General features: G+C 42.7%; 1 protein-coding gene and 1 pseudogene across 1 annotated transcript in view; one reads left to right on the top strand and one right to left on the bottom strand.

Moving 5' to 3' along the window:
- FGF2 (fibroblast growth factor 2) overlaps positions 1 to 12,937 on the bottom strand; it is a 63,880-nt gene that overhangs the window by 29,083 nt on the left and 21,860 nt on the right.
- On the top strand, positions 10,929 to 12,867 carry LOC116637425 (annotated as a pseudogene).

Here is a 12,937-nt window from a genome sequence, read left to right as displayed (position 1 = left end):
GAGATGGTTCAAAGAGGAATCAGTATTTGAAAATTATTTTTTTTGTTGGCTTATTCTACTTATCAAATTCTCAGTGATTCAGAGGCTGATTTTATGGTCTGTGAGCTATTCTACGTCCACGGGTTCTCCATTTCTTCCATTCTCTTCTTCATAACCTCTGAATACTTCCACTAAAAGGTGAGGATACAGGGTCAGAAGAAAGAAATATGCGTAAATTCACTTGTGCTACTTGTTTGTTGTCATATTAAAACATTAGGTGGTGGAAGGGGTACAAAGACAAGACAAAACATTTTTTTTTGTGCCTCACATAGCTGAATGTCTACAGGTTTTTATATTTTTCATTAGCAAAAGAACTCCAAGAACTGCTCTGGTGAATACAGAACATGTGATCACTTCACATTTCTTTGTGTCTCCTACAATGTTTACTGAGTTAGCAGGAAGCTCCCTGGCCCCTGGGGCAGGAGTCTGTGCTACTTATGAGATTTCTTCCAGAGGGCCCTTCTGAAGCTTTAGAAGAGCTGCTCTATTGTTGGAGGCCAGCATCAGACAGGCCCTTGAGGAAGTCGATACCCTGACATGGAAAAAATAGTTGAAAGTCAGACCTTCAGTCAGGGTCGGCCACTGCTACAGCTGAGAAATATTTTCACCGAGAAACAACTGCTGATGTTCCTAAATTTTAGTTCTATAATGCAAATCAATTCTTGAAAAGTCCTTAACCCCTTTGGTTTGTCTCAGAAGAATGGAGTTCAGAATTCAAGGAACACTATGAAAAAATGAAAATACTTGTACTAAAAGCAGGGTAGCCCACTCAAAGGCCTACAGGGACTATGCAAGTAACACAGAACAGCGAATCAGCTTGACTGATGAGATGAAGGGGAGTAGGGAGGAGTGGGGAGGTCATGGACCATGGACTATAGGACACATGTCCCCGGCTAGTGGGGCAGCCACTACTCAGTACCAGTCAAGTGCAGAGTTTGAATCTCCCCGACTCCCCATCTCCTTCCTTCCCCCCTCCCTACCTCACCCCCCCTTCTCTCTCTCTCTCTCTCTCTCTCACACACACACACACACACACACACACACGGTCTATGATGGAATTTGATGTGGCTTGTGGGTCACCAATTTGAAATCCCTCTTCCCAAAGGCTATGAACCTGGCTGGAGTACCCTGAAATCACAAACAGCTCAGATAAGCTGCGCAATAAAAATATAAGCTGCCACAGCAAGTATTTTTGCCATCAATCCAACATACCCAAGAGATGGAGCCCCTCCTGATTACAGCCTTTTCTTGGTGATTCTTTCTCTTTTTGAAATGCTTCTTGGATGATTTGAGAAAGTCTGAGGTTTCTCTCAAAGTTAAGTGCCCCATGGAGATAATGCAACCAGCTTGGTTGGTCATGCTCCTCCCCTAGGGGTGAATGCCAATTAGCTGGACTGTTTGTGTTCCTGGCACCTCTTTCTGGATTGAAGAGTTCACATTCATCCATAAAAATCATGCAATTCAGGCAGCTCCAGAACAGAAAACAGAGCAGCAAGTGTGTGCCTGGGGAAGGAGGAGTTTGGGAGGGGGGCAGGCAAGTAGGGGCACAGGGTGGAGAATGGAAGCTGCCCAGAGTGTTCCAGTTATTTAACTGCGCTCTCCCACACAGTCATTCTATTTGACTGGTAAAATCATTAGGAAAACACCTTTCAAAGCAGGCTTAAGACAAGAGAGTTTTATTTGACTCTCATGAAAATAGTCCAGGCAGCACGTCTCCCAATCAGTGAGGAGCAGTACTACAGCCTCCGCTTTGGAAAACCCTAATTCCAGCCAAGAGCTCAAGGCCCATCTCCAAAACTTCCGAGGAGGCCCTCCCAAGGAAAATTCTTCCCTGCATCCCCTGCATGACATAGCTGGGTGGATTTAGTAGGAAGTTGGAAACCGCTCCTTTGCCTGAAAGGCTCTAGTAAGAAACAGGGCCCCTTCTTCAGCTGTGTGGAGGATTTAAAAGAAGAAAACAGCATCACTGTTAAAGAAGAGCATGGCTCCACCCCGAGAATGTCCCGGCCTTGAAGTCCAAGATAATAAAGTGGACTACTCTGCACTTGAGTTCTCTAAAATAGGATATTTGAAATTAATGGTTAAAAGTTGGAGGGGTGGGAAAGATTCTTCAAAAGTGTTGGCCATATCCTTACACAATATCTCCATTACTGAGGTTAAATACTTTGACTGGTTTCACAAAAATACTGTGCTCTGGGATGGAAATGAATGGTATCAAAATAATCCAGTGAATAACTGAATATGCTGGTTAAACCTCCTTAGGTTAATGCCTTTCTGTGTTTATCACTTTACAATGTTATTTCCTCAAATGAACAGGAAGCTATTCAATCAACGCCCATTTTAAAAATGTTATCTGATCCAAAGGCTCATAGATCCAAAAAAGAAAAAAAAAAAATACAATGGCTTTCTCTTCCCACATTCCTAACATGTTTTATACGCTCTATCCACGGAAGAAACAGGTACGCTCACTGTGCGGTCTTACTAGCTAAGCCTTCATTCCCCCCAGTTCTAGTCTCAGTGTCTAGAGTACATGTATTGAGTGCTTAACAGATGTCTATATTTCATGGTGAACTCATAAACCTAGGTTCTACATCTCTCTTCATTTAATATATAAAAATTACACCCTTTTATTTGACTTTGTCGATGCCTATTTAGTTTATACATGTATGGATTTAACCGTTTTGTTTATACTCTCCCTCTAACAAACATTTATAAAGCACTTACTGTGTACCAAGCCCAGCACTAGAGCATACACCCTGGCACCACTGATAACAATAAAAAAAGACTGTGAAGAAAAAGAAAAGACTGTGGATGTATGACCCAACTGAGCCATGTCCCAACTGAACAAAAGACAGTTCACGAGTTTTTTTAAATTAAGGAATTCCACTTAAGGTGATTTAATTATGAATCCCCTGGAATATCTGATCTCCCCTTTTCTTCCTACCTAAATCTCAAAAAATGCAAATAGCAACAATAAAATCTCTTCCATTTTATCTCTTGTTTTCAGGACTTTTGCTCTGTCTCCACATTGGCTCCCTCCATTCCTTTCTGTGTTCTAAGATATTTATAATGTAGACGGATTTAAACATACTTTAAGTATCTTCCCTCCTCACTCTCGGGTTCTGGAGTGTGAATGACACACAATTGTGAAAAAGAAAAAAAAAAGTTGTAGAGATGGAGTAGGGTCAGATAAATAAGGGCCTCAGAAAAAACAAGCAGGAAGTTTAGGTCAAGACAAGAATGATAAACATACTGCAGGTTCTTGAAAAGAAACACATCAGTCTAAAAGTAGAGTTTAAAGAAAACCTAACTGAAAGGTTACTGGGGCTGTTCATGTATAAGATAATAAGGATGTGGACTGTGATGGTGGCAGTGCGGGGAGAAGAACAAAGGAATAAATGTAAGAGTTTCATAAGTCTGAATTTTGGTGTTAAAAAAAAAAGAAGGGGGAAATGTGTTTAGGTTTCAACTTGGAAATATGAAAACTGAAATGAAATAATTTGTGGAGAAAGTTGATAAAATAAGGATATCCAGTTTATGATCCAGTAGCAGCTCCATGCTCATCAAAAAAAAACAATGAATTGCTCATTTGATTGGAAGAGAAGTTAGTTAGGTTCAAGCTAACAGAGTGACGTCCAAATGAAGATGTTTTCCAGACAGCAGAGACTTTGAAACTGGATGTGGTAGACTTATTTTGGTGGTTCCAATGAACCACACCTTTTGATAGTCATACCTTGTGTAGCCTCTCCCATACTGACTCTAGTCTTGGGCCACACTGACTGAATTTGGTCAATGGGACATTAGCAGACATGATGTAAACAGTGCTTACACACCGGAGCCTGCTCTCTTGAAAATTGTGCTCATGAGATCCAGCCACTCTGTAAAGAAGCCCAAGCTAGTCTCGTGGAGAGACCACATGAAGACATAAAGAGATCCACAGGCTTCCAGTTACCACCGCCATGGTGACAGACATGTAAGTAAAGCCTCTTTAGATATTCCTTACCCAGCCACCATTTGACTGCAGATGAGAAATCCCAAACTGTACTAGCAGAAAAACCATCCAGCTGAACCATAGTCAATCCACATAATCATGAGAAATAATAAAATGGTTATTTTAGGCCATCAGATTTCAAGATGTTTGTTAGACAGCAGTAGCTCACTGAAACGCTGGAGAACAGATGAGAGACAAGGGTGTAAGAGGGAGATTCAGGAATAATAAACTGAGACCATTAGGGTTCCTCCCTGACAGCATGATACTAAATATTCTGCCTGTGTAATTCGGTGTTAATACTCACAACAGTACTAACACAGTAGCTTTTAGTAGCTAGTATCACCACTAGGCAGATGGGGAAATCGGTATTTAAAGAAATTAAGCAACATACCCAAGATCCTACAACTGTGCCTGGGTGGTGCAGTCGATTAAGTGTCTGACACTTGGTTTTTGGCTCCGGTTGTGATCTCAGGGTCATGAGATCGAGGCCCGTATCAGGCTCTGCGCTCAGGGCAAAGTCTGCTTGGGATTCTCTCCCTCTCCCTCTGCCCCTCCCCACCACGTGCTCTCTCTCTCTCAGATAAATAAATAAATAAGCAAATAAATAAATCTTTAAAAAAAAAAGGCACAACTGATATATAAACCCAGATATACCAGTTACCTGCACAAATGTGAACGATGAATCCATGAGAATGACCTTAACAAAGAAGTGAGAATAAAGAAAAGGACCAAGGGTAGGGCTAGGGCTGGAAAGAACAATCACTTGACCAGAGTTTTGAATTTTTCCCTAATGTCAAGAACAGCTGTTCAACACATTCTTGCTAAGGAATCACTTGTAGCCCCTAGTTAGAAGGCCAGTTCCTGCTTGTTGTTCTACCTCTGTACTTCCACTCTGATAACAACAGTGGCTCCTAGAGCCACATTTAGAGCCACCTACGGGCTCAGGGACGCTGGCCTCACATGTCTATCACTTTAGGATCAATCTGGCCATCTCTGGGGACAGGCCCGACATGAAGTGCCCCCTTTGGGCTCCTACTCCTGTCCTTTGGCCATGCCTATTTCTTATGACATTATGAGTCCTTCCCAGAAACTGATTCTTCGAACCTCCTGCAGAATTTGAGCCAAAAATCCTCGGAGCTCAGTCCAAAGAAATCATCTTTTCAGTTAAAGATAAGGAAGCAGGGTCCAGGGCTGGTAGTGACCTAGGGCCAAAGATCAGCAGTCCCAGTCCTCGTCTACTGCTAGAAGCTGAACCATACTGTTTCTGTGAAGCATGTCACTATCATTTTTTCATTTGCCATTCCTCAAGGAATAGCTGGTTGAAATAATGCTAAAATTGTGCCTTGTTCCAAGTAATTAGTTGTGTGGGGGGTAGAGGAGGTGGTGGAAAAGCAGGGGAATGGATGAAAATACCAAGAAATAAGAGGGCTCATGTTCCCAAAGAAAATTTTGTATGATCTCTCCTCATTCTTCATAATCAAAAGACAAAGAGTTAATTACTATAGTTTGTAAAGTTAAAAAAAAGTCATAAAAGTACACAAGTGGTAAAGCAAATAGAGCTCAGACTCTATTCATACTTCCGTCCCCCAAAAAGGAGCCTAAAATCACAATTATTGAATGTGCTTCCTTCCCCTGTACCACAAAATCTGTCACTTTGTTTTCTTTTGCTCCTTTCTCCTTGTCAGACTTGGAACCACTCTCTAAAGAGCGCTCCAAGAGTCCCATACAACTCATTACTTACAAGTTTTGAATATGAAAGTCCGTTTCAGCCTAGATCTTCTCTTGCGCATCTGGGGGGAGGGTGTATTTGTTTTTCCTTTCTTCCTTTCCCCCTTCAACTTTCCAACTCCCTTATTCTGTCTGCTCCCCTGACTTATTCTTTCTGCTTCTTTCGAAAGATATATGAAGCTGAGTAAGAGGAAAAAAACCCAGACATCTATAAAGGCATCCAACACTATCTCAATATTATTTTTGGAGGAATAAACAAACATTTTATGCACAAAAAGTGATTCTGGAGGCACCTGGGTGGCTCAGTCATTAAACGTCTGCCTTCGGCTCAGGTCATGATCCCAGGGTCCTGGGATTGAGCCCCGCATCAGGCTCCCTGCTCGGCGGGAAGCCTGCTTCTCCCTCTCCCACTCCCCCTGCTAGTGTTCCCTCTCTCGCTGTATCTCCGTCAAGTAAATAAAATCTTAAAAAAAAAAAAAAAAAAGTGATTCTGTCTGAGATGCCCTGAATTGAAATTTCTTATCTCAGGCATGGAACGGAGTCTGGCCCTCCTAAGTAAACTGTTCCAAGACCAGACACAAATATATCTCATTTAATCAACTCACACCTTTTACTATAACTATTTTTCCCATGAATTTCTAAAGTACACTACTTTCTACCTCTAAGGGAATAGTGATTTTCACATGAAGAAAATATTATTCAGAATCTAGCCATAGTCTTTCAGCTGGGCAATACAAGGGATCAAACTCTTGATTTGCATTTTTTCAGATTTAGGAAAGAACTTTTAAGGGAAGTTCTATAGTTAGAAGATGCCTTGGAGATCACCTGTTCCAATGCTGATGTTTTTAAAAACAGAAAATAGGCTCCCTACCCAAAGATGTTTTCTTACGCCATCCAGACCTCTCTCCCTTGCAACACTCAAATCCTAAGGGCTTGCTGGTCACCACAGGCCATTGCAACACCACTGGGAGCTAAGCACACTGGGGTCCAGTTAATTCTTCTGAACATCCATTTCCAACTGGGATCAGGCCTTTTCCCTCCTACTGTATGAAGCCTTTTTCTGGCTTCCTGTACCCAGCATCTACAACTCTTACTTTCCTGCCACCATACTGAATGAAGTCTTTCCTCCTTCAAGGTTCATACCCTCACTTCCTCTTGTTGGTGCTATCCACTGATTGGTCATGGTCACGCACAGAAAACTTTGGGATTTGGCACCCCACATCTCTTCTCATCATCTTGAAAGACCTCACCGTTCATGTAGAAGCCCCAATAACAACCTAGCCTCAATGATCCTCAGCTTATCAAACCCAGCACCCTGTACTCACTACTCCCATGGCCGTGCCATCATCCCAGGGCTGCAGCTTCATCTTCATCTCCAGGACAGTATAGCCTCATTTCCCTCTGCTGGTTTTTCAGCCTCATTGACTTTACGGACCCAGACTCCACCATTGATCTGCCAGTTCTTAACCTCTTGGACTTCACTTCATTACCAGCCTAAACTCTGTGGGGTATCATTCAATTCTCCTGCTTTTTCTTCCGAGCACTTCTAAAGCCAAGCCCCAATTTTAGATCAATATACCCATCTAACTTCTCCACTCCTGCACTCAAACTATTTAACATAGGCAATGGAAATCTATTAGGAAATCTATCAGGACATGACACAATCATTAGTGTCATTAGGTGTTATTAGAAATGTGGGTCTCCAGTCTTGGGTGGACCCTTGGCAAGTGTTCAGCTGCCATGGGCATATCCCAGGTCTCTCCCTCTCTCATTCTCTACAGCAGCAATATAAACTCACACCATGTTTTAAGGCTTCCCAGCCCACAGCCACACCTCTCTCCTGGACATAATGTTGCCCCTTACTTCAAAGAAAAATCTGATTATTCAGACATAAAGTCTCTAAATGTTCCCATACCTAAAACTTATTTGCCCACACTGTGCTAGCCAAGCTAAGCTCATAACTTAGTGGAACACATTCATCTATTTTTTTACAGCAACTAAGCTACCAAAGAGAGTTTGTCATGTTGTGCCATTTTGCTACAAAATCGGCACCCTGAAATCTGTGTATTTGGTGGTATTCTGGTATGGTCTTTTAGCTTCCCAGTGGGGAGTCACTTTGCTCCTGAGGTCATAAAGATAAGGAGAGCAGGTCAAGGAGACCCAAGCCTCATCCAAGTGTCCAGGGTGCAGATAAGGAAGATGTGCAGACATGGAAGAACTCCCCTGCTGCTGGCCCAGCACCTAATCCCACTCCCTCACATCCCCAGCTCTCTCCTAGCAGTGCCAGGGAGAGAGAGAGAGAGAGATCATCTTGGACTTTCCATCAGGCTCAAAAACCTATAGCAGAAATGCCTCTAGTTATGCTGACATCCCTGCTTCTAATCAATGGTGATTTTTCTCTACAAAAAAAGAGGCTGATGCTAAGATAGAAGCAACAGACATTCCCCATAACAGCCCAGAATAGGACTTTAAAAAAAAAAAAAAAACAAAAAAAAAAAACTAGCACTTGTCCTAATCAGACTACAGCCTCCACTCCCCTCTGCTGACCAGTCCTCAGGAACAGGCCTCTGAGGCCCAGTTCAGTTGTATGAAAAGAGAAGAGCAAGGCAGTCCTTGGGGCAGATGGCGGTGACAGAGGCCAGGGACAGCAGTAGTCCTACCAGGATCACAGACAAGAGCAGCCTGAAACAGCTCCACGTGTATCACTGTGATCTTGCTGGGAATCCTCTGTTTGTTTGCTCTAATAATACACTCTTTCTTCTAGAATAGGATCATCATTCTGGGTTTCAGGAATCCTAAAGAAGCAAAGTTAACTGATACATGTCCGGGAAAGGAAAAGAGAACCAGAAAAAGCTAATGAAAGATGCTATGGAGGTTCCTCAAAAAATTAAAACTAAAAACACCATATGATCCAGCAATTCCAAGTCTGGGTATCTATCCAAAGAAAACAAATCACCATCTAAAAAGGTATCCACATCCCCATGTTCATTGCAGCATTATTTACAATAGCCAAGACATGGAAACAACTTAACTGCCTGTTGATGGGTAAATGGATTAAGAAAATGTGATAGACATATGCACACTCACACCCACACACAATGAATTATTATTCCACCATAAAAAAAGAACAAAATCTTGCCATTTGTAACAACATGAATGAACCTTGAGAGCATTATGCTCTGTGAAAGAAGTCAGAGCACAAAGACATACTGTATGTAGAATCTAAAAGACACATGGGCTCATAGATACAGGGAACAGATTAGTGGTTGCCAGAGGCAGGGGGTGGGAAGGTGGGCAAAGTGCGTCAAGGTGGTCAAAAGGCACAAACTTCCAATTAGAAGATAAATAAGTCCCGGGGTTATAATGTACAGCATGGTAACTATAATTAATGATACTGTATCATATATTTGGAAGTGTCTAAAAGAGTAGATCCTAAAAGTTCTCATATCAAGAAAAAAAATCTGTAACTATGTGAGGTGATGGACATTAACTAAACTGATAATCATTTTGCAATGTATATCAAATCATTATGTTGTAAACCTAAAACTAATATAATGCTGTATGTCAACTGTATTGAAGAAGGAGGAGGAAGGGGAGGGGGAGGAGGGGAAAAAGAGGGAGGAGGAGAAGAGGAATAGGGAGAGGAGGAAGAGAAGGAGGAAGAAGAGGGAGAAGGAAAGGAGGAGGAGGAGGGTGGTGGGGGAGAGAAAGAAGAAATAAGCTAGACTCCATGTTCCATGGAAAGCACCAGTCATACAAGGGGGAACCTTCTTAGGGCCTCAGTGATGAGCTGGGGACCAAAGCAAAACTAAACTCCTCGGTATTAACAGGAGGCCAGTCTAGTCCCTCTGTCAGGAACTCTCTGACTCACAGTGAATAAGTTGGTCCTATCCAAACCAGGGCTGGATACCTCAGGCCACTCTAGAATTTATGCTAGTAAGGGCCCTGTGATTGTTAATTTTATGTGTCACTTTGGCTGGGCCATGGTACCCAGATATCTGGTCAAACATTATTCTGGGTGTTTCTGTGGAGATGTTTTTGGATGAGATTTACATTTAAATCACTAGACTTTGAGTAAAGCAGATTACCCTCCTCCATAATATGGGGGGCCCTCATCCAATCAGTTGAAGGCCTGAATAGAACAAAAGACTGACCTTCCCTGAATAAGAAGGAATTCCGCTAGAAGATAGCTTTTGGAATTGAATCACAACATTGGCTCTTCTCTGGGTGTCCAGCTGACAGGTTGCCAGCTTCCATAATCACATGAACCAATTCCTTAAAATAAATCTCTCTCTCCTTCTCTCCCTCCCCTTCTCCTTCCCTCTCTATCTCATGTGTTTCTCCTATTGTTTCTGTTTCTCTGGAAAACTCTCACTCATACAGGCCTCCTAAAAATCACATTGCTAGGTCATCAGCAGAGAGCATCTGTCCGGTTGCACCCCCCCGAGCAGGGCTCACCTCTGATGGGACTCCAAAGCCAGGATGAACTTTGGTGGGCACTGCTGCTCATACATCAAGCCCAGTGCGCAGTGACATGCCCCCCCCCCCCCACCATGTGTTCTGATCCAGGCCCTTCACATCTGTCCCAAATCATCCCAAAGAACAGAGTTATGATTTTCACACTTTAGAAGAGTAAAATGCATTATGCAAAATATGTTCAGATATAGATTTTTGGTGTGCTTTGACTTGGACCATACAGTGAATTAGAAATAATGCTCTGCTTTCAAGTACTAATTAAGCATCATTTCCCTTAGCAAAGTAAAGCAGTTACATTGAGAGTAACCAAGGCCATGCCTCCCTTGAGTGGGAGTGAAGAGGAGAGAAGCCAAGGGATAGGTAAATGAGAAGTGGGTTCCTTCTGAAAGGAAGGCATAGGACTGAGCCCTGCTCACAAGCAGTGCTCCAACAGTCAACTGATGGGCTGTGCTCATCTGTTCTTCCTGAGACAGTACCCTGTGGGTCACTATCTCATTTATTTCCACCCTCCACATTCATACCCCCCAGAGAATAGTATCCAACACCTGCCTCCACTCCCTCACTCCCCATTCATTCTTCTTAGAAATTGTTATGTAAATAATATATGGATATATATATTTTTTAATTTTCTCAATAAATGGGTAAAGAAGTGAAGATTCGCCTTCATCTCTTCTCTCCCAATTCCATTCCTCTCTCCAAAGTTATAACCACTTGTTAGCAGTCCGGTGTGTATCCTTTTCAGACCTTAGTCTTAAATAGTCCATAAGAATATAACCCTTTTATGTGCATGCATTTTCATAAATGGGGTAATATTTTCAGTATTGCTCCAATAATTTCCTTTTTTCTCCTGACAAAATGGAGACCCTTCCCCTCTAGGGCACATACATCATTTACAGTGTGCCAGGCAATGGTGTGAGACTTACATTTCTCAATCGGACTACCTTAATAATTTCCTAACTGTCCTCCCTACTCCCAGCTTACACCCTCCAATCCATCCCACACACCCCAGTGATTTTATAAAACCCAAATTTTATACTCTTATTCCCCTGATTAAAATATTTCATTGACTCCCCACAGCCTTGAGGATAAAGATCAAATTGTTCAGCCTGGTTTACAAGGCCCATCAGAACCCAGGCCCTTCCTACGTGGCTGGTTTTGCTGTTTACCATAACCCTACACTCCAGCCATGCCAAACTATTTGCAGTTTCCAAAACATACCAGACCTGGCACTGTTTCCTTGGCCTTCATGCCTTTATTTGCCTTCCAAGAAAAATTAGTTGAGTTGCAAAACATATATGTAAATAACTAAATGACTTCTGCTGAATGGGGATATTAGCCACACTGCTGTTCAAAGTTAGGTGGAGGGTCTACCAAAATGTTGTAACTTTGATTTAGAATAAAAATCTAAAGCATCACTCTTTGGTGGTAACACCTACTTGCCTCCCAGGACCCAGTTCGGCAGTCACTCCCGTTCCAAGCCTTTTCTGACTTTCCTGTCAGAATTGACTATCCTCCTTGGAATGACCTCACTCTGTTACAACACAAGGACATGACACAAGCAAAGCACGCATAACATTTTGCATCTCCTCTTGTCCTCCCAGACAACACATGTTTTAAGGGGGTATGGGCCTCTCTTATTGGACTTTTTAATTCCCAGTATCTAATGCAATACATGACAATATATTAGACACCTGTGGTTAAAATACCAAATCAATAAATACATTATTTTTGGACCCAGCCGTCCCCGGCGCTCGCGCGCTCCGGGCCGGTAAGGGTCGCGGTGCGCCTGCACCTGGGCAGGAGCGGGGGGCGCCGTAGCGACCCGGCCTTTCCTTTAGTTTTTCCCTTTCTCGCCCTCACGCAGGCTTTCCAGAAGGTGCTTGCGCGGGGGACTCAGCGCTGAAGTGGCCGAGCTGTCGGAAGGGGCCTGAGTGGGCGCTTCGAGGACCCAAGGTCAAGGGCCCCTCCCACCCCCCAACCCTTGAATAAGAAACTGAAGCTCCCCCGAGAGGGCAGGGCCCGGGCTCGGGCGCCGTGGCCCAGACCTGGGGAGGCGGGCGTGCCCCGAGCCCGGCCCTGCCAAACCCTTTGCGCAGGGAGGCGAATCCTGCAGAATTGTCTAAAGCCACAGGGAAAATGGTGGGAAATTCACCGTCGCCATTGTCAGAAAGAGCGATTTATGGCTTTGTTCTTTTCTTAAGCTCCCAATTTGGCTTCATCCTGTATCTTGTGTGGGCATTTATTCCTGAATCTTGGCTAAACTCCTTAGGATTAACCTAGTGGCCTCAAAAATACTAGGCAGCTGCATTGCCCGTCTACTTCCTCATTATATAGTAATTGGTTACGTACTCTTGTTAGGAATAAACATGATGAGTACCTCTCCACTCAACTCCATTCATACAATCACAGATAACTATGCTAAAAATCAACAGCAGAAGAAATACCAAGAAGAGGCCATCCCAGCATTAAGAGATATTCCTATTAGTGAAGTAAACCAAATGTTCTTCCTGGCAACTAAATAACTTTATGCCAATAACTAAATTGTATGTAGACTAACAACGAGCATTTACTAAAATTTTTTATGTAATAATTTTGACCATAATTATTTTGACTCTCATACCCAATATTGAAATGTAAACAAAGTAAGTTGATTCTTTTAGATTAAGTTCTATTAATATTATAAAAGATCTTGAGTATTAGTTA

This window comes from Phoca vitulina, unplaced genomic scaffold, assembly GCF_004348235.1.
Source record: "Phoca vitulina isolate PV1807 unplaced genomic scaffold, GSC_HSeal_1.0 scaffold14, whole genome shotgun sequence".
Taxonomy (NCBI): Eukaryota; Metazoa; Chordata; class Mammalia; order Carnivora; family Phocidae; genus Phoca; species Phoca vitulina.
Note: the sequence above shows the minus strand (reverse complement) of the source record. Positions and strands in the feature narration are given on the sequence as shown.